The sequence below is a fragment of the Hyperoodon ampullatus genome (assembly GCF_949752795.1).
Source record: "Hyperoodon ampullatus genome assembly, chromosome: 12".
NCBI lineage: Eukaryota > Metazoa > Chordata > Mammalia > Artiodactyla > Ziphiidae > Hyperoodon > Hyperoodon ampullatus.
In genome coordinates, this window is record NC_136925.1 from 89,738,787 (window position 1) to 89,762,983 (window position 24,197).

General features: G+C 45.1%; 1 pseudogene across 1 annotated transcript in view; it reads left to right on the top strand.

Moving 5' to 3' along the window:
- Window positions 1-15,316: 15,316 nt before the first annotated feature.
- Window positions 15,317-24,197, top strand: part of LOC307061585 (phosphoethanolamine/phosphocholine phosphatase-like) — a 160,204-nt pseudogene continuing 151,323 nt past the window's right edge. Inside the window, exons 1-2 of the transcript in view lie at window positions 15,317-15,343; window positions 15,520-15,577. The product of the transcript in view is annotated as a phosphoethanolamine/phosphocholine phosphatase-like (transcript). The remainder of the gene's footprint in view (window positions 15,344-15,519; window positions 15,578-24,197) is intronic.

A 24,197-nucleotide genomic window follows, 5' to 3' on the forward strand; every position in this document is an offset into this window, starting at 1 on the left:
CAACTTAAATAATCACACACACACACACACACACACACACACACACACACACACACACAACTGAAAGAAATCCAAACATAATATTAAAGATAGTCCTCACATCACAGATGAAGGGAATAAAAGGGGAAGAAAGGAACAGTGAAGAAATTAAAGAGGGATTCTAAAAATACCCAAGAGAAATGAAAATGAACACACAGTGATCCAAAATCTATGGGACACAGCCAACGCAGTTCACAGGGGAAGTTATAGTGATACAAGCTTATTCTTAGGAAACAAGAAAAATATCAAATAAACAACCTAACATTACACCTGAAGGAATTAGAAAAAGAAGAAAAAAACAAAACTCAAAGCTGTCAGAAAGAAAAAAATTAAGAAAACAATACCATATGCAATCACACTAAAAATAATAAGATACCTAAGAACAAACACACCTAAGCAAGTAAAAGACATGTACTCAGAAATGTATCAGCCATTGGTGAAAGAAGTTGAAGGCAACAGAAAAAGATGAGAAAATATAGCAGGTGCATGGACTGGAAGAATTAATACTGTTAAAATAACCATACTGCCAAAGATAATCTACAGATTTAATGCAATCCCTATTAGAATACCAAAGCATTTTCATAGAACTTGAAAAAGTAATTTTAAAATTTGTATAGAAACACAAAGACCCCAAATAGCCAAACAATCTTGAGAAAGAACAGAGCTGGAGGCATCAGGCACCTTTACTTCAGATTATACTGCAAAGCGACAGTAATCAAAGAGCATCGGACCGGAGCAAAAACAGACACAAAGATCACTGGAATAGAATAGAGATCCCAGAAGTAAGCCCACACACGTATATTTAATTGATTTGTGACAAAGCAGGCAATATGGAGAAAGAACTGTCTCTTCAATAAGTGGTACTAGGAAAACTGGTCAGCTACATGGAAAAGAATAAAATTAGAGTATTTTAGCACACCGTATATAAAATTAACGCAAAACTGAATAAAGACCTAAATGTAGGACCATAAAACCCCGAGAGGAAAATACAGAACATTCTTCAACATAAATGATAGCAACAGTTTTGCGTTCAGTCTACTAAGGCAAATGAAACAAAAGCAAAAATAAACAAATGGGACTTCACTAAACTTAAAAGATTTTGCACAGCAAAGGAAACCAAAGACAAAATGAAAAGACAACCTGCTGAAGGAGAGACAATATTTGCACATGATAAGAGGTTAACACCAAAAAGATGACCAACCAAGGGTTCATATCTAAACTACAGAAACAGCACATACAACTCAATATCAGAACTGCACCCAAAATATTTTTTTAAAAAATGAGAAGACCTAAATAGACATTTTTCCAAGGAAAAAATACAGATAGACAGCCAGAATGCACAAAGATGCTAAACATAGCTAATCGGCAATAAAATGCAAATCAAAACTATGAGATATATCACCTCAGTCTTGTCAGAATGGCTGTCATCAAAAAGGTCACAAATAACAAAGGTTAGTGAGGATGTGGAGAAAGGGAAACTCTTGTAAACTCTTGATGTGAATGTGAAGTAGTGCAGCTACTGTGGAAAGAAGAATGGAGGTTCCACAAAAAACTAAAAATAGAACTACCATAATATCCAGCAATTTCCCTCTTGGGTATATCAGAAGAAAACAAAAACACTACTTAAAAAAAAAAAAACTGCACACCAATGTTCATAACAGTGTTATTTGCCATAGCCAAGATATAGAGTCAAACTAAGTGTTCATCAATAGGTTAGGGTTAAAAGTGATATTTATGATGACTTCAGCAAAAACTGAAATGTTGCTATTTGCAAGAACATGGATGGACTTGGAGGGTATTATGCTTAGTAAAATAAGCTGCAGAGAAAACAAGCCTGGTAGGTTATCACTTACACGTGGCATCTAAAACATTGAATACAACAACAACAAAAACAACGAAACAGACTCACAGATTAAAGAACAGACTAGTGGTTACCAGCAGGGGGAGACAGGTGGAGGAGCAAAATAGTGGTAGGAGATTCTGAGGAAGAATCCACTATGTATAAAATCAATAATCTACAGTGACGTTCTGTATAGCATGGGGAATAGAGCCACTCTTTTATAATAAGTATAAATGGAGAAGAACCTAAACATTTATGAATCACTATGTTGTACCTCTGTAACTAATATAATAATGTAAATTAACTATAGATCAATAAAATATAAAGTAAGAAACAATAAAGGAGAGACAGATTATTAGATAGAAATCAATTAAATAAACACAAGTTTTGGAAATCAAGGAATTAAAAAAAAACTTGTAAGACAACATTGGCCTTTAAAGTGTACGATCTATTCATTTAAAAGAAATCATTTAAGTGGCGAAAAATGGTACCCATTCTCACAATTTTGTATATCTAGGATAAATTATTATCTACAAAAATATGTTACAAATATTCACTCAAAAAGAAAGAGAAAATTTGGATTAACCCATTTTAGTATACAAATTTAATATCAAAGTCTCTATGTAACATTGATGTGAATAAGTTCCATTAGCCACTTCTAGTTTCTTTGTGATGTAAACTCTTTTAAAGCATAAAAATCAGCCTTTCTACATCATTCCATTAGACATACATAGAAGTTAAAAGAAATGAGAAGACAGAAAAATCAACCAGGAAGGTAAATTTACTGAGAAACAGCCATTCGTTCTCCCTCCTCCTTTGCTTTTCCTCCTTTTCCAGGTCTCTTTCGGTTCCAATCAAGAGAAGTCTTGAGAATTCTGAGAATATTTCTTTGAGGGCTTCAAACCACCATACCTATGTCCTCTGCCACAACTACACACACGGGAAGAAAAATAAACCTCTGCTATCTACTCATGTGGGAGAGATTCATGCAAAATAAACTCCTACATGGAGATCAACAGGTGAGTTTTCTACCTGTTCTTTATAATGTCCTTCCATTATAGTAAATCCCACACATTATGAGGCAGAAGGGGTTATGTGAGCTCTTCCTTGAAGTCAAAAACCTTGCATTCATTTCAAGTACCTGGTGATCATAGGGTACAGCCAGGGAAGGTGCCATCACCCTCGGGGGGGGCGGTGAACGGGCTTCCGCAACCATGCACCTCCTGATGAACAGATTCTGGAGAAACAAAGGGCGGTCACACCGCAGCCAGCCTGTCAGACTGTCGGGCCACTGGGCAACCCCACCAGTCTGGAAGTGCCCCATAAGTTGCTCAAAGCAAAACTCTGCCCCCCCGTGAAGCCAGGCAATTTGGGCCAGAGAGTCAGAGGAGACCGGTAATCAACTCCTCCTCTCTGCTCACCTCCTTGGGGTTACAGCAACCCCACCTCCAAACCCAACTCTGATCCTGGAGTGCCAAGGTGGGAGCGCAGGTGGGCTCTGCCGGTGCTTCAGCGCCTTCTGGGAAGCCCCCTAGTTTGAATATGATTTGAGTTTCATCCTGAGAAACCATCAGAACTTCCCACCAGAGATAAATGAGGAGATTCTGGCCTTTATTAGTGCGCACGGTGAGCCCGGTTGTCCTGGCTGTACTTGCCAACCCTCCTATTTTACGCACCTATGTTTATCCACCTTCCTCCCTGTGAGTACCTTTGACTAACCCTGAGCTCAGACTACTGACCTATTACAGTGACTTTTTCAGTCTTTCTTTAAAAATGTACAGGTAGGGCTTCTCTGGTGGCGCAGTGGTTGAGAGTCCGCCTGCAATGCGGGGGACACAGGTTCATGCCCCAGTACGGGAGGATCCCACATGCCGCGGAGCGGCTAGGCCCATGAGCCACGGCCGCTGAGCCTGTGCGTCCGGAGCCTGTGCTCCACGACGGGAGAAACCACAACAGTGAGCGGCCCGCGTACCGCAAAAAAAAAAAAAAAAAAAGACAGGTAATAAAATGAATTCAACCTAGAAGCAGCAGCTCAGTAAGGGAAATAAAATCATCAGAAGTTATCTAATCACAGCCACAGCCATCCAGGGCCCTGTCTTATCTGCTGGGGCATAAGAATGGGACCTTCCTAAACTTGAAGGGCATCCAATCAGATAAGTTGATTACGCTCACCTCTGGCTCTTGGAGGGACTGCTAGGCAGTCTACCCAGTGTATAATGACTGCAAAACACGGTCATGGTTTTGAAACACCTATGCTCCAGGAAAGATTTTTGCGGTGCATGGGGAAGGTTTCTTTTTGACATCAAGCAAAAAATAAGTCACCAAGCCCTTTGAGCACAGGGCTTCTTAAGAGGGAAGTAGAAGGAAGGAATGGGCAGAAAACATGATCTCCTGGGAAGTGCAGGGCGTTTTTCCAAAAGAGTAGGATTTAGTCTCAGTTTAAGGAGAACACTTTTAAATAGTTGGGACAGCTCCAAACTGCAGTTTAGGGAACGAATGCTCCAAAAGAACAGTGCTTTACAAGTCCTGGCCAGGCAGCAAGAGGATGAAGAGTTGGTTTTGCATAGTTTTGAACGCAGGAGTAAAGAAACCGAGGCATCTCTGACTAAAAGGGCCTGAGATCCTATGGCATCAGTGGGTCAGTCAGTTGCAGGGGGCAGGGGGTGTGGGGGGCGATATTTCTCTCTCAAAGTCTCCCAGGGCAGCCACCCCTCCCAACCCCACCCCCCTACTCCCTTCACCCTTCCTCCCTCCACTGTTGGGTCCCCAGGGACAGCACTTCTTAAGCTGGAGCGCTCAAGCACCATCTCTGCAGTCTGGATTCTTCCTGGAGCCTGGCAAGTTCTGGGACAGGAAGCCAGGTCTGCAAGGCCGCTGGGGTGCAGTCAGCCCTGGAGGTCTGGAGGGGAAATGGAGCCCTGAAGCCCACCCACGTCCTTGAAGCCGAGGGAGGAACACATCCTTCTAACAGTACTTCTCAGGGGTCAGCATGCTCCCCACCTGACGGTGATCCATACTCACTTGAGGCAACAAGGACTGCCTCTGACTGGCCCCCTCGATTGCGCCTTAAGGGTCCTCGCACATGTGTGATAGCGCAGGCCCTGGATCTCTTTAGTCAGCCTAGGCCAGTGCTGCCGGGGTCCCTCCAGTCCCATCCCCCAGCCCCTCCCTCTGGGACTGTATCTAATAGAAGAAAGAGCACAGAGGAATTGGCTAAATCAAGGGACCTGGGAGCCTGGGTATGAGTTTGAAGACCGAGAACCTAAGGCACAATTACATATTATTGGAGACTCCTGTGGGGTGTGTGGGGTGAGGTCAGGAGGCTGAGAGGCTGAGTCGACCTGGTGAGTCCAGCCCCAGGACACCACACAGCCCCGCCCCCCCTTCCCTGCCATCAGACAAGGGGTGCCGCAACTCCAGCCGGGACTCTGCACTTCCCCCTCCCTGATTCTCCTCCAGAAGAGCAGGTGGTCCCGCTCTGAGGGCAGCGGCAAGACAACGGACCAAGTCCCCCCGCACTAAGGCGCTACTGGAAGCTCTTCCTGCACAGCAGTGCTGGCTTGGAGCAAACCCGAGCACCGCCAAGTTGGTCTCGTCCTGCAGCGGAAGGACGCAGGGTTTAAGCCAGCTGCCCTGGCTTTAAAGCAATCAGCCCCCCCTTTAAGTCAGGTGACCCGACTTTAAATCACTGTGTGCCCCTCAAGCCTGCAACTTCAAAAGTTGGGAACTTCACTTTGATCCCAGCTCCTCACATAGCTGAATGCACACTAGTCACCCCCAAGCCTGGCTTAGAGGCAGGATATAAGGTAAGGGGATGGGCGTGCACTCATGGTGATGAGGGTGTACTTCATGTACCAGAAGGGTCTAGGCACTCTGGGGTACAGCTAGCAGTGCACGATACAGCAGCTCCTTGGCAAAGCTGGTGAGGCCCAGGGAGAACAGACACACCCATGCGTGCAGAGGTTCCAGGACGGGAGCTGGGGCACAGCCAGCCGGGAGGGTGTGAAAGTGGAGGATCTGAGCCTTTTGTGAAAGGCAGACACAGAGGATGGATGAGAAACAAAGACCAGATGAAATATGGATTTGAAAAACACACCCTGCTCTTGAAATTGGGGTGGGGGGGCGCCCCAGACTTGAGACTTCTTACTCCCCAGTACCTAGTGCTTTGGCCTTTGCCCAATTACTTATAAAATTTACTGATAATATCTAACCCATAGAATACTGCATTTGTAGTGGTATTGCATGTTAATGTTTCTATAGTGGAAAAATCTTTTCTACAAGAAACATGTACACTATCTGAAATCAATTAAAACCCCTCTTTATAAAGTACTATATTGGACTTCCCTGGTGGCGCAGTGGTTAAGAATATGCCTGCCAACGCAGGGGACATGGGTTCGAGCCCTGGTCAGGGAAGATCTCACATGCTGCAGAGCAGCTATGCCCATGCGCCACAACTAGTGAACCTGCAGCCCACAACTACTGAAGCCCGTGTGCCTAGAGCCGGTGTTCCACAACAAGCGCAGCAAGAGAAGCCACTGCAATGAGAAGCCCGCGCACCACAACAAAGAGTAGCCCCCGCTCGCCGCAACTGGAGAAAGCCCGCGCACAGCAACGAAGACCCAACACAGCCAAAAAGTAATTAATTAATTAATTAATTTAAAAAAGCACTATATCCTTCTGTACAACTTCTCTGGGAAGAACAGAGATGGCGTGGGAGAGTGAGAAAGACCAATATTTAGTGCACATCTCTCATGCAGGTGCTCTGCTGGCTCAGATACATTTATCCCCACTTTACAAAGGAGGAAATAAGCTCAGAGAGGTTTAGTAATTTTCCCAAAGCCAAACAGCTATTGAGTGGCAGAACCAAGATCTGAACCAAGTCTGTTACCTCCAAAGCCTAAGTCCTCATCACAACAAAACTCAATTAATATTTACATTTATCGAATTACATTGCAGCCTGGGGAGTTCTTGGCACAATCCTGAATAAGAGTGAGAAAGAAAGAAATAGCATTGTTCCTACAGTCAACCAAAATTTTTGGAGCAGCGGCTAGATGCCTGGTCCTTTTTGGGGTTCAGCAGTGATCACGACAGGAAAAGTCGTGCTTTCATGAACCATGTAGTGGGGAGGAGAGACGGGTGCAACTTGGGTGAGGGATTTCACCTTGCTGGGCCTCTGTTTTCTCATCTGGAAAATGGGATGGGTGTTCCTCATTTTCTGGGATTGTCCGGCTGGACATTCTCTGATTCCATAAGAAGCATTTGTTTTCCTGTTTCTTTAAAATTCATTCAAGCCATGAGCCGTGATGCATGTTGTTAGCTGCTCCCCAAATCACTCTTCCCCACCCTTTTCCTGTGATCAGGTCTTTCCCGAAACATGACTCACAATCAGTCAAGTCACAGAACCTAAGGGGCACCCAGCAGAAAAATTCCAACCCTTGCTTCTCAGGAGCTCTGCGGTCTACCTGCCAGGTAAACTTAACTCACCTGGGACAAGGTGGCCATCCCTGGTTTCACATCAACATGATCTCAGGCACAAACCTCCTTTTTTTCTATTTGGTCTTTAAGTTACTTGTTGAAACAACTGTACAAATATGACAAAGGTATAAAATCAGGCATCTTCTGCCCCCAGCGCCTACTAATACATGATGTTCTGCCACTTTAACGATAAAGATAGAACATTTCAACGTTCTGCTGCCCTCATTATTTGTCATTTTTGTTGATATTTCTATTGAATACATCTTTCAATATTCTAACAATGGAACATTTATTTAGGTTGCTCCAGACCCAGCCTTTAGTGGTAAGGGATTTGTTGTTATATTTCTATTCTGTTTCCTTTAAAAACCATTATCCTATTTAAATGGATTAAGTCAATTCTATAGGCATTTATCTTATGATATTCATGAAATTAATACATAGAGGGCAGTAGTACAAGTTGATCACACTTGAGAACCTCTAGTAGCACAGTTAAGTGTAAATATTATCTATATGTAAACCAAAGTACATGCCGAGTGAGAGTCTCCTACCCTTTTCACTCTGTGCCCCTCAAGCTTGTGAGAAACGGAATATTTCTTGCCATCTCAGTAAACAAAGGATATCACAGTCATCAGCCCTTGCAGCCCTCCAGTGTGAGCCGCGAGCCCTGAGGATCTCAGGATATGCAAATACAGAATGCAGGCCCCAGAGCGCTGAGGTGCATATGAAAGGAAGGAATTCAGGGAGCCCAGACTCTGGCATCTCCGCAAACAAAGAAAAGCGCTGCATTCCTCACGTTGGGAGAGCCGGTTTTCCTTAGTTAACAATCACCTGCTGATGGTCCACATTACCTGCGCCAGTGCCCTGCCCTATCCCCTCCCCCGGTACTTTAGCTCAGGGAGGAAGGAGGGCAGAGGGACTCCGCTGAATAAGGGGCCTGCGAGCCTCGGGAGGAGTTTTTAGACGCTTTCCCCGCAGTCGGGGGGAGGCGCGCTGACGCTGCAGCCGGGCCCGGCGCCTCCCTTGCCCCGTTTCCCCTCAGGACACTCAGGCCGACCCCCTCCCCACGCCCCCCAGGCCCGGCGAGCCAGGCCGAGGGCAGGGCCGAGAGGAGGGACCGAAGTTCCCGGGACCAGACGCTGGGGGCCGCCCTTTCTGCACAGCAACGGCGGGTGGCAGCGAACCCCTGCCCCTCAGAAGCTGGTCTTGCCCTGCCGCCAGGGCACCGTACCAGGCGGAGGGTCGGCGCCCACTTACCCGGCCCGCCGTCCGCACGACTGTCGCGGCTTCGGCCTCCGGGGCCCCTCCAGAGCCGGCAGCGTCATGAGGCCGCCCTCGCCGCGGGCTCCGGAGCAGTTCCGTGAAGGCGGAGGGAAGAGACCCCGAGCCGGGAGCTCCAGCTCTGCGGAAACGCGGGCTCCGTTCTGGGCGCAGCGGGTGGGACCGCTCTGCCCCGAGGTCTTCTGGGAGGGACGGAGGCGCGGGGGGAGGGAGCCGCCAGGAGCGCAGGGCCCCGTCGGGGGTCCTGGAGGGGCGGCCCGGCCTGAGGGCCCCGCCCACTGTGACCGCAGCCCAGGCATTTTTCCTGGAGTCCTACACTACAAAGTTAGAAAGATACACGGTCTATAGTAAATATTCACAAATGATTGTTGCTGCTGTGCTTACTATCCTATTAAAGGTGTAAAATCCATAAAACACTTTAAGTTCAAAATTAAATATGAATTTTTACCTTTCTAATTATGTCTCTGCTATTCACAGTTGTCGTTAATGAATCAGAGACTGTGGCATCACTAGTTAAAAGTGAGCTTGTTAAAAAAATAGAACTCAGGCCCACCGGACCTACTGAATCACAGTCTGAACTTTTACAATCTCCCCAGTGTACTTGTGTACCCATGAATAGTTGAAAGGTACATTTCTACCTCGACACGTCTTTTCTGAGAAATACACACATTTTATCCAATTTGATATAAATAAAACACTCAAAAATGCATATGCCTGTGTTGAAACCATCATTTTATCATTTCTTTTCCAGATAAGTATAGTCTCTATACTGGTTTTGTGGATCATGCCACACTCTTTTCTCGTAGTTAGAAATAAGATAGAGAAACTTACTTTGTAAAAAAAAAAAAAGTATATATATATATATATATATATATATATATATATATTAGTGGGTAATTGAAGACACTCTTCTAAATTAAAACCAGTTCTCTTAACTTGCTCTTTTCTTCTTGGGTCACATTATGAACTCTTCCTGTGGCCACACGGTATGTGTACTTTTAGTTTCAGGGACTGCTGACATTCCAGGATATGGCCATAGTTTTCTCTCAAGAGGACAGGCAATGCCTGGACCAAGATCAGTGGGAACTGTCCAGGTATGTGATGTTAGACAAGTATAGGAACCTGCTCTCCTCGGGTGAGGATATCTTCCTTCCAGAATTCCTTATCCAACCACAGGGTTTAGAGTCCTTCATTTGTAGAATGTCTCCTGGAATCTTCTGCTTCCTACAATAGGGTTCCAGATTGCAACGTTTCAGGAAAGATTGGGAGTTTGTGGGTATAATTTATCTTATTCTTTTAACATTGCAGCCTCCCTCAGCCGCATAGCACAGGGAGACCAGCTCGGTCCTTTGTGACCACCTAGAGGGGTGGGATAGGGAGGGAGGGAGGGAGGGAGATGCAAGAGGGAAGAAATATGGGAACATATGCTTATGTATAACTGACTCACTTCGTTATAAAGCAGAAAATAACACATCATTGTAAAGGAATTATACTCCAATAAAGATGTTAAAAAAGAATAAAAATAATAAAATAAAATTGCAGCCTCCCTTTTAATATACTTTGTAACTGCTTGGGCTGTGTCTATATGAACTGTGTACTATATGCTTCTGTTACAGTCCTTACAATATTTTATTGTCTTATTTTCTGTAACAATTCTCCATGGATTCTTTGGGCTTAAGGTATACTAAAAGGGAGACTGCGATTCTGGGACTTCCCTGGTGATGAAGTGGTTAAGAATTCGCCTGCCAATGCAGGGGACACGGGTTCGATCCCTGGTCTGGGAAGATCCTACTTGCCACAGAGCAACTAAGCCAGTGGGCTACAGCTACTGAGCCTGTGTGCCACAACTACTGAAGCTGGTGTGCCTTGGGCCCGTGTGCCATTTATTTTTTGGAGAAGCAACCACCTCTGAGTGATCAAAATTTAGACCAACTAGTCAAAATGCTTTATCACCTGTTTTAAAACACTGATCAACAGAACAAGTTTTACTAGGGATAACAGTGTAATTGTAATCTGGAGTTCATAGCGGCAATATGGTTTATGACCTTGATGCTGGATCACGACATTTCAATGGTATAACTGCTTTTAATTGTTCAACGATTAAAGTCTCACGTGATCTGAGTTCAGACTGGAGTCATCCTGGTTGCTTTCTGTCTATTGTAGATTTCTTCTAGTAGGAAAGGACAAGAGCATTACGGCTTACTTTACAAAATGTCTGGAAACTAAATGATGATATAATCTACATTCAATTAATTTATACATACCCTACTGTAGAACCATGTTTGTTAAGGTGGCAGAGCCCGGTAATTATGTAAAACTGAAAACTTTATCTGCACTGGTTCAAGTCCTCGTCCTAAGAATATGTTTATAATCAACATTCTTTCACAAATTACCCAATTTAATTCACCATAGCATTCCTCATATTAATTAAATGGAAAATCCTAGGCTATATAAAAATCCAGAAAGGGCCAACAATCCTCAGCCCCCATGGATGATTACAAACCATTGCTGAGGCATACAAATTACTTATTAAAGAACCACTATGTCCATCAACATCATCAATTTATATATTATTGCCCCAATACTAACCTTAACCCTGGCTCTCAAAACATGACTTCTTCTTCCCATATCTTACCCACTAATTAATATAAATGTTGGCATATTATTTATATTAGCCATATCACACCTAGCCATTTATTCCATTCTCAGATCTGGATGAGCTTCACATTCAAAATGCTCACTCACTGGAGCCCTAGGGACAGTAGCACACACAATCTCATATGAAGTAATGTAGCAGTTATTCTATTATCAGTCTTATTGGTAAATGGATCATTTACACTTTCAACAGTAATTATTACACGAGAACGCCTATGACTAGTTTTCTCCTGACCCCTATGCAGAATTTGATTATCTCCGCGGTAGCAGAAATCCAATGAAGCCCCACTTGATTTAACAGAAGTAGAATCAAAACCTGTATATGTCTTCAATGTAGAAAATGTAGCAGACCCATTCACCTCGTCCTTCCTAGAGAATATGTTAATTTCCTTATAATAAACGTTTCCACAACAATCTATTTTTAGGAGCATTCGACAATCCTTAGGTGCCAGAATTATAGATTCTTTCATCTTGTGAATATAGTTTTTTTAAAAAAATAATTTTTTATAGTTTTACTGCCTTTAAACAAAATGTACTCCATTGCTGTGGAATATTCCTTCATAGGAGCGTGCATGGTTCATTTCTGCATCTGCTTGTGATGGTCTTCAGGTTCTTTCAGGTTTGGCTCCTGTGGCTGCAGAGTCCATGTCCGTGTGTCCTGGTGCAGGGCTGGGGGGGTTGTGTTCAGCTGGGAGGAACACTGTGGGTCTGTGTGCACGGACTTCGCTCTCTGAGGCCCGATTGTTTCAGAAGTGGTTGCACCCCCCGCTGCGCACCAGGCTTTCCATTGCTCCACATCCTGCTGATATTTGATACTGTGTCTTCATGTCTGCCATTCTGGTAGGTGTGTGCACAGTAGTTTTCTTACGGTTTTAATCCCTCGGTTGTTAGTGAAGTTGTGCATCTTGTGTTATTCACGGACTACTTCCTGTTGTTTTTTTTTTAAAGTTTTAAAAATTGTGGTCCAATACACAAAACATAAACTTTACTATCTTAACCGTTTTTAAGTGCACATTTCAGGGTCCAGAAGTAATTCGCACTGTTGTGCAAACCTGACCGCCATCGTCCTCCAGAATTTTTTCATCCTGCAAAATTGAAACAGTCCCCATTAAACACTCAGTCGCCATTGTCCCACCCTCAGCCCCTGGCACTCACCATCCTACTTTCTGTCTCTATGTTTCCAACTGCTCTAGGGGCCTTGTATGAATGGATCAAGCACTGTTTGTTTGTTTGTGTCTAGCTTGCATCACTGAGCATTAATGTCCTCAAGGTTCATCCCTGCTGCAGCCTGTTTCAGAATTGCCTTCCCTTTTAGGCTGAATAACATTCCCTTGTATTGATGGACCATGTTTTTCTTCTCCATTCATCCATTAGTGGACACATGTACTATCTACATTCATTTCTCCTGTCATAATATTTGTGGAATAACATCAGAAAGTCCTATGAATCAAAAGTCATTTGCCATTAACTTTTTCCTTAAACTTTTTATTGTGAAAAACATCAAAGCTGAGAAAAGGGAAAAATACATGTCAGCTTCACTTGTGTTCAGGACTTAATGCTTTATGGACTCACTTTATGGATTCACTTTATTCCCTGTGTGTGTGCTATGTACATGCGTGTGCATGTGCTTGTTTGCATACCTATGCTGTGCATGTGCATAGGTATGTGCACTTGCACACGTTAGTTAGTGTGCACTTGCTCACGTTAGTGTGTGCATGGGCATATGCGTGCATGTGTGTTCGTATGCTAGTGTGTGAATATATTTGTGCTGTGCACCTACATATGTTTGTGTGTGTGCTGTGCCCGCCTGTGTGCACAACTGTGTGTTTGCCGGAACCACTTGCAGATATATCCACACGCAGCTGCTCTAACAATCCTGCGTAGCCACGTAAAGGTCACAGATCTCAGGGATTTAAATGGATGGAGCAGGATGTCCTGACACAGAGTCTGTCTTCCAATGACTGTCACGGTCTCAGTAACATCCTTCACACCTTCTTTAAGCCCCATTCAGGGTCCAGTTTAGACCCCCATTACATTCAGTCACCTGCCCCAGGTCCCCTAAAGCTACAATGTCACTGTTGGAGAGCCCGGCCAAGGCTGGGGATGCCCCTCCTGTTGGCCTGGCCTCCAGGCCCTGCACTTGGCTCCTGTGTTCCCATCTCTCAGCCAGGCCCCGACTTGGATGGGGCCGCCACCTCTTTCCTCACAGTGTCCCATCGCCCAGTCAAGGGGGTTCATTCTCCCAAAGTCAGCATCAGGAGTGGGGGCGTGACAGTCCCCACTGGGTCTCCTTCATGTGAGACCTTGTCCTTTTGAAAGAGCAGGCGCCCTGCCTTCGGGGGTGGGGGCTGGGGGGTGACATGCGGCCCACGATGGGCAGGCGGGTCACCAGGGGGGGCGAGCCAGTGTGCAAGGAGCTCCGCGGTGGGTTCTCCTCTCCAACAGCTTCTGTGCCCCTACCTCTCCCCGTGACTCCCCTCGAAGACAGCGCGGTGCCCGGGACGGGAGCCATGGGAGCCGTCAGCCGCCGCCCCCTCTACACACACCCACACGCACACGCACACACACACGCACACGCACACGCACATGCACACGCTGCAGGGAAGCAGGACCTGAGTGCAGGGCTCTCAGCGGCCCTGAGCGCCCCGCCCGGAATCGGCCAGTGGAATGGACAGACCGGATCTCCCGGCCCGGACCATGCAGGACTGTCCTGCCTGGGCTTCCAGTGCGGCCGCCTCCTTCTGGAAGCCTGGGAGGCTGGAATCAGGCCACTTCTTGTCTGTCCTGGCAGCAGACGGGGCTGCACTCTCAGAAGTTCGTGGCTCACCCGTGGATCCTGACCATCAGGTGGCCAGAGATATTGGTAACATTTTGGTTTTGCCTGTTGAAATGTTTAATGACAAAGATTTTGTTCAGTTTCCTGATGTGGGTGTCCAAAGATGAGAGACCCATGTGTGTGATCTGTACCTCATCAGCCCTAAGCTAGTTTAAACATGGTCAAGTTCTGTCTACACGGTAGATTTAGACCTCTGCATGTCCTTTCTACTGATTATGTTCAGAGCTGACCATGTGTTGTCTATAAGAAGAAGATTTAGGCCTGACCATGTTCTGTGTACGCTAGGACTATGGGAACCTGGGTAGAAACCCGGCCTGGCCTCAGGACTGGGAAGCTCCGTGCCTGCATCTGAAGGTGAGTGCTTAAATGTCTGGGGTCTGGAACTGAGGTGGGCTTCTCTAAGTAACAGCCTCTCTTCTGAGTGTGGTTACTTGGTCCTGCCAAGGGTCAGTGCTGTGGTCGGGGCCTTAGTCTTAATCCCTGTAAGGTTCACCTTCCCTGGGGCTCGTGGAGAATCCACAGGAGGGCTACCTGGCAATAATTCCAATTCACCAGCACGTGCATCATGTGTAGGGAGGCAGGTTTAGCTGGTGAATTGATTGCAGGGCACGCAGATCGGGCAAAAGCCCGATGGGTAACAGCTGAGGCTGCTGCTGAGCTCTCCTTCCATTCTACCATCCCTACTCAGAAGCGTCCAGAGCTGCCCCTCTGCTTTCAGCCCTGCTGTCCTGTGAATTATCTCAACAAGTATGTGAGACAAGAAAGGACTGAGCCTGCCAGAACCAAGTAGTGTGTTCAACTTTAGCATGAAAGCTTTAAAAACAGGTAAAATCAACAGAATCAAACTGAAAAGAGGACTTCTCTGGTACAAGTGTGGGGAGAGGAGACCCACCTGCCACATTTTCCCATCCCAGGAGGCCCCAGGAACACAGCTTGTTTCCACATGAGGGGATCCACCAGCAGAGCCATGGTGTCCTGACCAAGGGGACATGTCACCCCAGGTGCAGGGTCTGGGGAGGTGAGGTCACCCTGGAGACTGTGCACGTGTGACCCCAGTTGGGGGAGTCTGGGGAGGGCGGTTCACCCTGGGACTGTGGACATGTGACTCAGGTGGAGAGGTCTGGGTAGGAGGGGTCACCTGTTGAGAGAGAACGTGTGACTTTAGGTGCAGGGTCTAGGGAGGTGGGGGCACCATGGTGAGTGTGGACGTGCGACCCCAGGTAAAGGGTGTGGGGACTGTGTGGCTCTCACCACATCTGCATGGGTCAGGATCACTAGTACGGGGAGAGCCCATATGTGCTCTTTGCCTGCAGTGTGTCTTTTCCCCTTTGAGATTTCCAACCTCTGCATTAAGGGTGTTGACCTGATTAACCTGTGGTACCTTTTCTTCTCTTAGTCTTCTCACATTCATGTGAGGTCAGACATGTTTGAGTGGGTTGCTGCTCTGTGTTCTGGTGAGTGACAATGCTTGGTGGTATCATATTAATAACATATCATATCATATGTCTAATCTATGGGGGTCACCACTGCCTGGGTCCCCCTGGACAGAGGTCAGGTGAGCAGAGACTAGCCCCCCCTAAGAATGGTCTCCCATGTGCCATGTGAGGGTACCGTGATGGCCCCTAAGGTAGGGGACTGTGTCTGGGCCTCCGACATCTGTGATGAAGGGGAGTCGAAATGGAATCACAGTGAACAAGACATTATTTTAAGAATTTATTTTAAGTGAAATAAAACACACGTCACATACCCTTTACCATCTTCACCATTTTAAGTGCACGTTTCTGAGGCATCAGATCTATTCACTTTCTCGTGGAGCCATCACCACCATTCCTAGAACTTTTCATCTTGCAAAACCAAAATTCCACAACCACGAACGTCTCACTCCCCATTCTCTCCCACTGCCCCTGGCACCGATATCCACTTCAGTCCCTGAGTTGTGGACTCCAGGGCACCCACTGGAGTGGAATCCTGCAGTGTTTGCTGAGGGGTCACTTTGGAAGAGCTGACTTTCAGTCTGAAGCTCTGCCTGTTTGCATCTGAAGAATCTGCATTTAAGGAGAGGGTGTATGAGGAAGGGGCTGTATGAGGGACAAAGGTGTCTGGGGTACAGATGAGCCAGGACCTGACCAGCTGCCTTTTGGGTCCTCTGGATCCATCTCTTGGTCTGTGCCTCATCTGCATCATCACTGTTCCCGCTGGCACCCCTGGGGTGTTGTCTGAGTGAGATTCCCCTGGTGCCCCTGCTCTCCTCCCCTCCTCCTGCTGGTTGGGGAGGAAACTGCTTGCTGTGGGGTCTCTACTCCTGAGGCAGGAAGGACCCTGCAGCGTGGACCTGCAGAGTGTGGGTGTGGTCCCAAGAGCATGGGACCCACATAGGACACAGCATTGGGGCGTGACAAGTGCTAGGGCTGCCTCATCACTGACAGGGAATGTTGCCAAGATCCTGCTCGGGAGGGCGTGGTGGGTGGCCTGGGACCCCAGAGGCCCCATTCCTATCCTGGAGCTTGGAGGGTGCATCCCCATGGGCTCCAGATTCACCCCATATCTCAGCCATATCCCTCTGTCCTGTCTTTGACCTCAGGAAAACGACCTCTACTGATCATTGTCCACAACATAGGCCTGGTCCTGTCGGTATTAGGATTCTTTAATTTAGGCGTCCTGGGATAGCAGCTCTTTTTTAGGCCTGAGAAGGAACAGCTCAGGAGTGTACAACAATTTCAGATGAAACTAATATTCAATGGCTATCTCTATAGTGCTAGGTTGTTGACTTCTATTAATCACTATTCTCCTGGTTTTAGCTCTGATGTGGGGATTACAGAGCAGTCAACATTTAAATCTTCATAATCTGTGTATTTGTAGCATCAGTATCATTACTGACCCATAGTTTTTATGCTTTGGGAAGAGTAATTGATTTCATGTATCATGTAAAGGATTCACAATGATGATAGAGCAGCTAAGATTACAATAATGGCTGGTAAAATGTTCAAATTTTCTCTACCTGTGCATCTATTGTACATATATGAGTTAGTTTAATTGTCAATATTAGTGAAATAATATAGAGGACTAGAGAACTTCTTTTAAAAATCACTATTAATGTGTGTGATAAAAATGTAAAAGTTCTTCCATAATGGATGATGTTGTATCTTGAGAGCCTAGATGAAATTGATATGCCTTCGTGATATATACTATTTTAGCCTATAATTTCACTTTGAAAATTTTACATCACTTTTTATTTTTATCTCATTTATTGAGAAAGGCATAATTGTTATGCTGTTGGCTTCAAACTGCTTGAAAAGGACTTGAGTCCTACCTTATTTTACATTTACATAGGTAGGACTTCAAATATAGGATATGGTGGAGGGCATCCGTGCAACCATTCTAGGTTAGGAGCAGCAGTTTCCACTGCTGAGACTTCTCGTTTGGACACAAATGGTTTTCACAGTATGAAGATTATTAGCATTACTGCTGCTACTGAGACAAATGAGCCTGAAGACAAAATATTTCATGTTGTGTGTGCCTCAGAGGAATGTAGTAACCTCCCTGAGAGGCCAAGAAAGTGCTGCAGGAAGTCATATTTGCTACTACAAATATACCTGTGAAGTGAGTTTTGCTACTGCTGAGTTAACTGTGTAACCTGAGAATAGTGGGAATCAGTGTAGGAAGCCTCCTATAATAGTGAAGACTGCTCCCATGGACACTACGTCATGGAAGTGTGCTACTACATAGTATGTATCCTGGAAGACAATGTCTGGGGATGAGTTGGCTAAGATGATTCCTGTCAAACCACCTACTGTAAAAAGGAAAATAAAGCCTAAAACTCATAATAGAGTGGGATCTCATATAATATTACCTCCGTGAAGAGTTGCTAATCAGGGACTTCTCTGGTGATGCAGTGGTAAAGAATTGGCCTGCCAATATAGGTGAAACGGGTTTGATCCCCGGTCCAGGAAGATTCCACATGCTGTGGAGCAAAAAGCCCGTGCGCCACAACTACTGAGCCTGCCCTCTAGAGCCCGTGAGCCACAACTACTGAAGGCCACATGCCTAGAGCCTGTGCTCTGCAACACGAGAAGCCACCGCCATGAGAAGCCTGCGCATGGCGACGAAGAGTAGCTCCCGCTCACCGCAACGAGAGAAAGCCGGTGTGCAGCAACGAAGACCCAACGCAGCCAAAAATTAAAAAATTAAAAAATTAAATAAAGAGTTTCTAATCGGCTAGATACTTTTACTCCTGTAGGGATAGAAGTAATTATGGTAGCTGATGCAAAGTATGCTACTGAGTCGACAGCTATCCTTATGGTAAATATAAGATGGGCCCACAAGAGAAATCCTAAAAGGCCAGTGGACATGACTCATAATATTCCCAAATAGCTGAAAGGCAGTTTTTGTCCTAAATCGTATGTAATGACATGTGAAATTATAACAAACCCTGGTAGGCCATGAATACACACTTCAGGGTGACCAAAGAATCAAACTAGGTGTTGCTATAGGATTCGGTTTCCTCCTGCAGGGTCAAAGAATGTGGTGTTGAGATTTCTATCTCTTAACAGTGTGGCAATTCTGGCTGCTTGGACTGAGGGTGGTAATTATAGTAATATGGCTATAGTTAGGGAAGAGTAAACAAATAATGGTGTTTGGTATTGGGATTTGACTGCTGGTTTTGGATTAAAGACTATAGTAATACAAGAAATAGCACGAAGAATTGAAGAGACACCTGCTAAAGGTAAGGAGGAAATGGTTAGGTCGACAGAGGCTCCTGCGTGGGCCAGATTGCAGGCTAGAGCTGAATATACAGTTCCACTTGTACCAGAACCAGCTTCTACTACTGGTAATATGAGTAGGATAAGAATGATGGGGGAAGTAGTCAAAAGGTTACATGATTTATTTGGGGAAATGCTACCTCAGGTGTCCCAGTTATTAGTGGCCCAAGTCAGTTTCTGAACCCTGCAGTATAATGGGTACAACTATAAAGAAAATTATTACAAGTGCAGGGACTGTTATGACTACGTTAAAGATTTGGGCATCTCCAAGTAGCGCTCCAGGTTAGCATAGCTCAGCCAGGATTAATAGACTCAAGGCGCTGCCTGCTACTCCAGCTCAAGCACCAAATAGTAAACATAAAACACCGATATCTTTGGGATTTGTTGAAAATAATCAGCAGTGTATGACCAGAGGTAAAATGACTTGAGCTCTCATTAGACTGTAAACGTAAAGACAGAGATGGAGCCCTCTGCTCTTGTCCCGTTTCGCTGTGGATCTAGATGGGGTCAATGCAGGGTTCATCACAGCCCCGGAACGAATTTTGTAACAGTTTCTCCTTTTTTTTTTTTTTTTTGTAATTTATTTTTATAATGGGGTGTAGCTGACTTTCAATGCTGTCTTTCTTGCTGCTGCACATCCACTTGATTCACTTACAGAGAGACATCCATAAATTCTTTTTCAGATTCTTACCAGTCGTATATATTCTTTTATGGTGACTAGAGTGTGCCCAGTCTAGTTTTTTGAGCTATAGAGTAGGTCTTGTAGATTACCTATTTGGTCTTTGGAACCCTATCTGTGCTAATTTCAACCCTCTGGTTTATGCCTCACCCCACCCCACCTTTCCCCTTTAGCAGCCTTAAGTTTGTTTTCTAAATGTGTGACTCTCTTTTGTAATTTAGTTCATGTGTAGCCATTTTTAGATTCCACCTATAAGTGATATCTTATGCTAAGTGTCTTTTTGTGTCTGACTTATGTCACTTAGAATGATTGTACCTAAGTTCACCTGAGTTGCTGCAACTGGCCTTATTTCATTGATCTCATGGCTGAGTAATATTCCATTGTACATAAGTACCATATCTTCTTTATCCATTTTTTCCTTCCAAGGACATTTATATTGTTTCTAAGTTGAGGCTCCTGCAAAAGGGCTGCACTAATAGTTGAAGTGCCTGTGTCTTATGGACTTATGGTTATCCCGAGATATACACCCAGGAGTGGAAGTGCTGTATGCTCTGTAGCTCTATTTTTTTTAATTAATTAATTTTTTTGGCCCATGTTGGGTCTTTGTTATTGCACGTGGGCTTTCTGTAGTTGCAGCAAGTTGGGGCTACTCTTCGTTGAAGTGCATGGGCTTCTCATTTCAGTGGCTTCTCTTCTTACAGAGCATGGGCTCTAGGCTTCGGGCTTCAGTAGTTGTGGCTCACGGGCTCTAGAGCACAGGCTCAGTAGTTGTGGTGCACGGGCTTAGTTGCTCCGCAGCATGTGTTATCTTTCTGGACCAGGGCTCGAACCCATGTCCTCTGCATTGGCAGTTGGATTCTTAACCACCGCACCACCAGGCAAGTCCCTATAGCTCTGTCTGTATTTCTGGCATGGTATGACATGGCTGTTTTGATAAGTACTTTATTTTCTAGTAAATTTCAAGTGTATAAAAAACTTTAAATAGCAGTATAAAGTTTTCCACATTCACAAAATACTCCAGTTTGTTTTACCCTGTGAGAGTAGGAGGGCCACTCTCCCAGGGAATGAGCACATAACCCCAAAATGAGGAATAATTATGGTTTCCACATTATAATCCTATCTACAGACCTGCTTCAACTTTCACCAGCTGCCCCAGCTTTGTGGAAATGTATTTTTCTATTCGAATCCAGTTTTCTTTTCTTGGAACCATCACTGGGGCTTTTCCTCACTTAAAAAACCTTGCAGGGTTTAAAGTGTACAAGATGAGCATGATCTGGGTGGTTTTTCTGTATGGCTTCTTTCACTTAGGATGTTTTCAGTGTTTATCCACATTGTAACATTGATCATTATTTCATTCATTTTTTCCACTGTGATTAAAAACACATAACATTTACCATTTAAATCATTTTTTAAAAGCTTTTTAAAAAATTATTTTATTTTATTTTCTATTTTTTGGCTGTGTCGGGTCTTTGTTGCTGCACGCAGGCTTTCTCTAGTTGCGGCGAGCAGGGCTACTCTTCGTTGCTGTGTGCAGGCTTCTCATTGCGGTGGCTTCTCTTGTTACGGAGCACGGGCTCTAGGCGCACAGGTTTCAGTAGTTGTGGCACGAGGGCTCAGTAGCTGTGGCTCACGGGCTTAGTAGCTCTGCGGCATGTGGGATCTTCCAGGACCAGCGCTTGAACTCGTGTCCCCTGCATTGGCAGGCAGATTCTTAACCACTGTGCCATGGGGAAAGCCCCATTTAAACCATTTGTAAGTACACAGTTCTGTGGCATTAACTACATTCACATTGTTGTAAAAATATCCTCACCATTCATCTCCAGAGCTTTATTTTCCCCATGTGAAACCGTAACCATTAAACACGAACTCATCTCAACACCTGGCAACCTTATTCTACTTTGTCTTTGAGTTTGACTTATCTGGATACCTCATACTAGTGGAATCATAGAACGTTTGTCCTTTTTGTGTCTGGCTGGTTTCACTTAGCATAATGACTTCACGGTTCATCCACATTGTAGCATGTGTGAGAATTAACTTAGTTTTAAAGGTTGAATCATATTCCATTGTGTATATACTACACTGTACTTATCCATTCATCTGTTGAAGGATGTGTTGTGTTGCTTCCACCTTTTGGGTATTGTGAATAATGTTGCTATGAATATGGGGTACAAATGTCTGTTCCAGCCCTTGCTTTCTAATATTCTGGGTGTACACCCTGGAGTGGAATCAAGGGATCACATCCATGTTTTTTAGGAGCCACCATACAGTTTTCCACAGCGGCTGTATAATTTTACTTTATTCCTTTATATGACACAATAATGTAGCTTATGAATCTACCTTATTTTGCTTATCCGTTTACCTGCTGATGGACATTTAAATCTTTTCTACCCTGGGCTATTGTGAACAGTGCTGCTATGAATAATTGGTGTACAAGTTTTTGTTTGAATGCCTGTTTTCCATTTTTTTGGTATATATCTAGGAGTGGAGTTGTTGAACCACATGGTAATTATATTTTATATTTTTAAGTAAACGGTAAAGGTTTGTACGCATAGACTGCACCATTGTGCATCTCCACAAGTAACTTTTAAGGGTTCCAATTTCTCTGCATTGCTGCCAACATTTGTTATTTTTATTTATATATTTTAAAATTGATTTTAAAGTTTATTTTTATTCTAGTGTGTGTGAAGGGGCATCACACTGTGGTTTTCATTTGCATTTTCATCATGACTACTGACGTTTGACATCTTTCCATGTCCTTGTTGACCATTTGTATGTCTTGCCTGGAGAGCAGTCCATGCAGCCATTTGTCTGTTTCAAAAATGTTATTGTCTTTTTGTTGATGAGTTGGAAAAGTCCTGGGTATATTCTAGGTAAAGAGTCTTATCAGATATAGAATGTGCCAATATTGTCTTCCATTCTGTGGGCTGTCTTCTTCCTTTCTGGATAGCCTCTTTTGATGCACAAAGGTTTGTAATTTTGAGGAAATCCAATTTATCTATTTTTTTCTTTCATTTCTTATGCTTTACTGTCAAATCTAAGAAACCATTGCTAAATTCATGGTCAGGAAGATTTAATTCCTTGGTTTATTTGAGAGTTCATACAGTCATCCCTCGGTACCCACTAGGCCAGGCTTTAGGCCTAGGTTTGAGTCAGTGTGAGGGTTCAGGGGTCACGGTTTAGGGTTAGGGGTCATTGTTGGAGCGTCCTGGTAGAGGGCTGTGGCTAAAGGGTCGGGGGTTAGAGTTTAGGGGTCAGGGGCAAGGGTCTAGGGGTCTGGGGCTAGGGTTGTTAGGGGGTTATGGTTAGAGGTTAGGGTTCTTAGGGTAAAGGTTAGAGTTAGGTTTAAGCACAATTGGCCCTCATTGCCCTCCCCTCTCTTTCTCTCTGAAGCCTCCAGAATGGGTAGGACTTGCCCAGGGTCAAACAGGAGTCAGGGAGCTGAGGTCAATAACTGTTTTTCTGGCCTCCCTTCCCCCAGTCCTGGGCTCTGAGAGAAGAATGAAATGTTTGTTCTTGTCTCGGACTGTTTCTTATCCAACTCAACCTCTGTCAAGGATTGGGGAGGGTGTCAGAAGTCATGCATGGTTTCCTTCTGCTCTCCTACCTGGGAAGGGTGATGCTGGCCCTACTCTGTCTGGGCAGCCCCAGGTTCCAGCACAGCCAAGACAGGAGGGCACTCAGCGGACACGTGTGGATTTATATAGGACTGGGTGCAGTGACCTGCCAGCCCCCAGATGCCGCCTTCTTAAGGGCTGGTGGGGCCCTCCTGGCCCTGGAGGCATCCTTTGTTCCATCTGAGTGGGCATGAATAGATGATCAAGTCTCAGGCAGGACAGCCTTTGACCTCTGACTATCCAGGCAGGCATCTGTGGTCCTCTAGCTCAGTCCAGCCTGGGCATTGTCAGGCCCTCATGTACAGTTACGGAGCTGACCATGATGCTGGGCAATTCAAGAGCTACCTGGGCAGTGTAGACATTCCTTTGAGAAGTTTCAACTACCAACATGCATGTGGCTGAGAAAAAGGCCTCCCACTCACAGCCTCATAGGCTGCCAAGAGAAGTAATAATCCTCTAAACATTGGAGTGTGTCCCTGACACAACACCCATACAGCAGACCATGGCCCTGCAATCCTTTGTCCTTTCAGTCGTTAGAAACTTTTGACATGCATATTCATTAAGAATCAAAGATATGGGAGCATCTGGACCTCCCAGTGGGAGGTTTACACTGACACTGCCATTGTCTTGGAGAGCCATATGCATCCATGTGGCCTCTGGAAGCCTGCCAATTATGGGTTCCATGGCATGGAATAATTCTTGAGCCTCCCGTTACTTCATCGCACAAGAGTTTCCTTACCACCCTGGCATTTGGTTTCTTCCCTTAGAAAAGGAGAGAGAAGAAACTGGAAAAGGAGCAGTATTGTTTTTCAGGGATGGGCAATTAATATGGCCAGGGAGGTGGCATAACTCACGGGCTCCCACCTCTTAGGGGCAGGACTGAGGTCTGTGGGTCTTCTGAGGGCACATGGGCTGTTCTGGGCCAGCCTCTGAGATGTGAGGACCTGATGCCCAAGGAGAGAGACTTGAGTTTACCACCACCAATGATCCTGACTTTTCAGCAAGTGAAAGAACTTCTTGC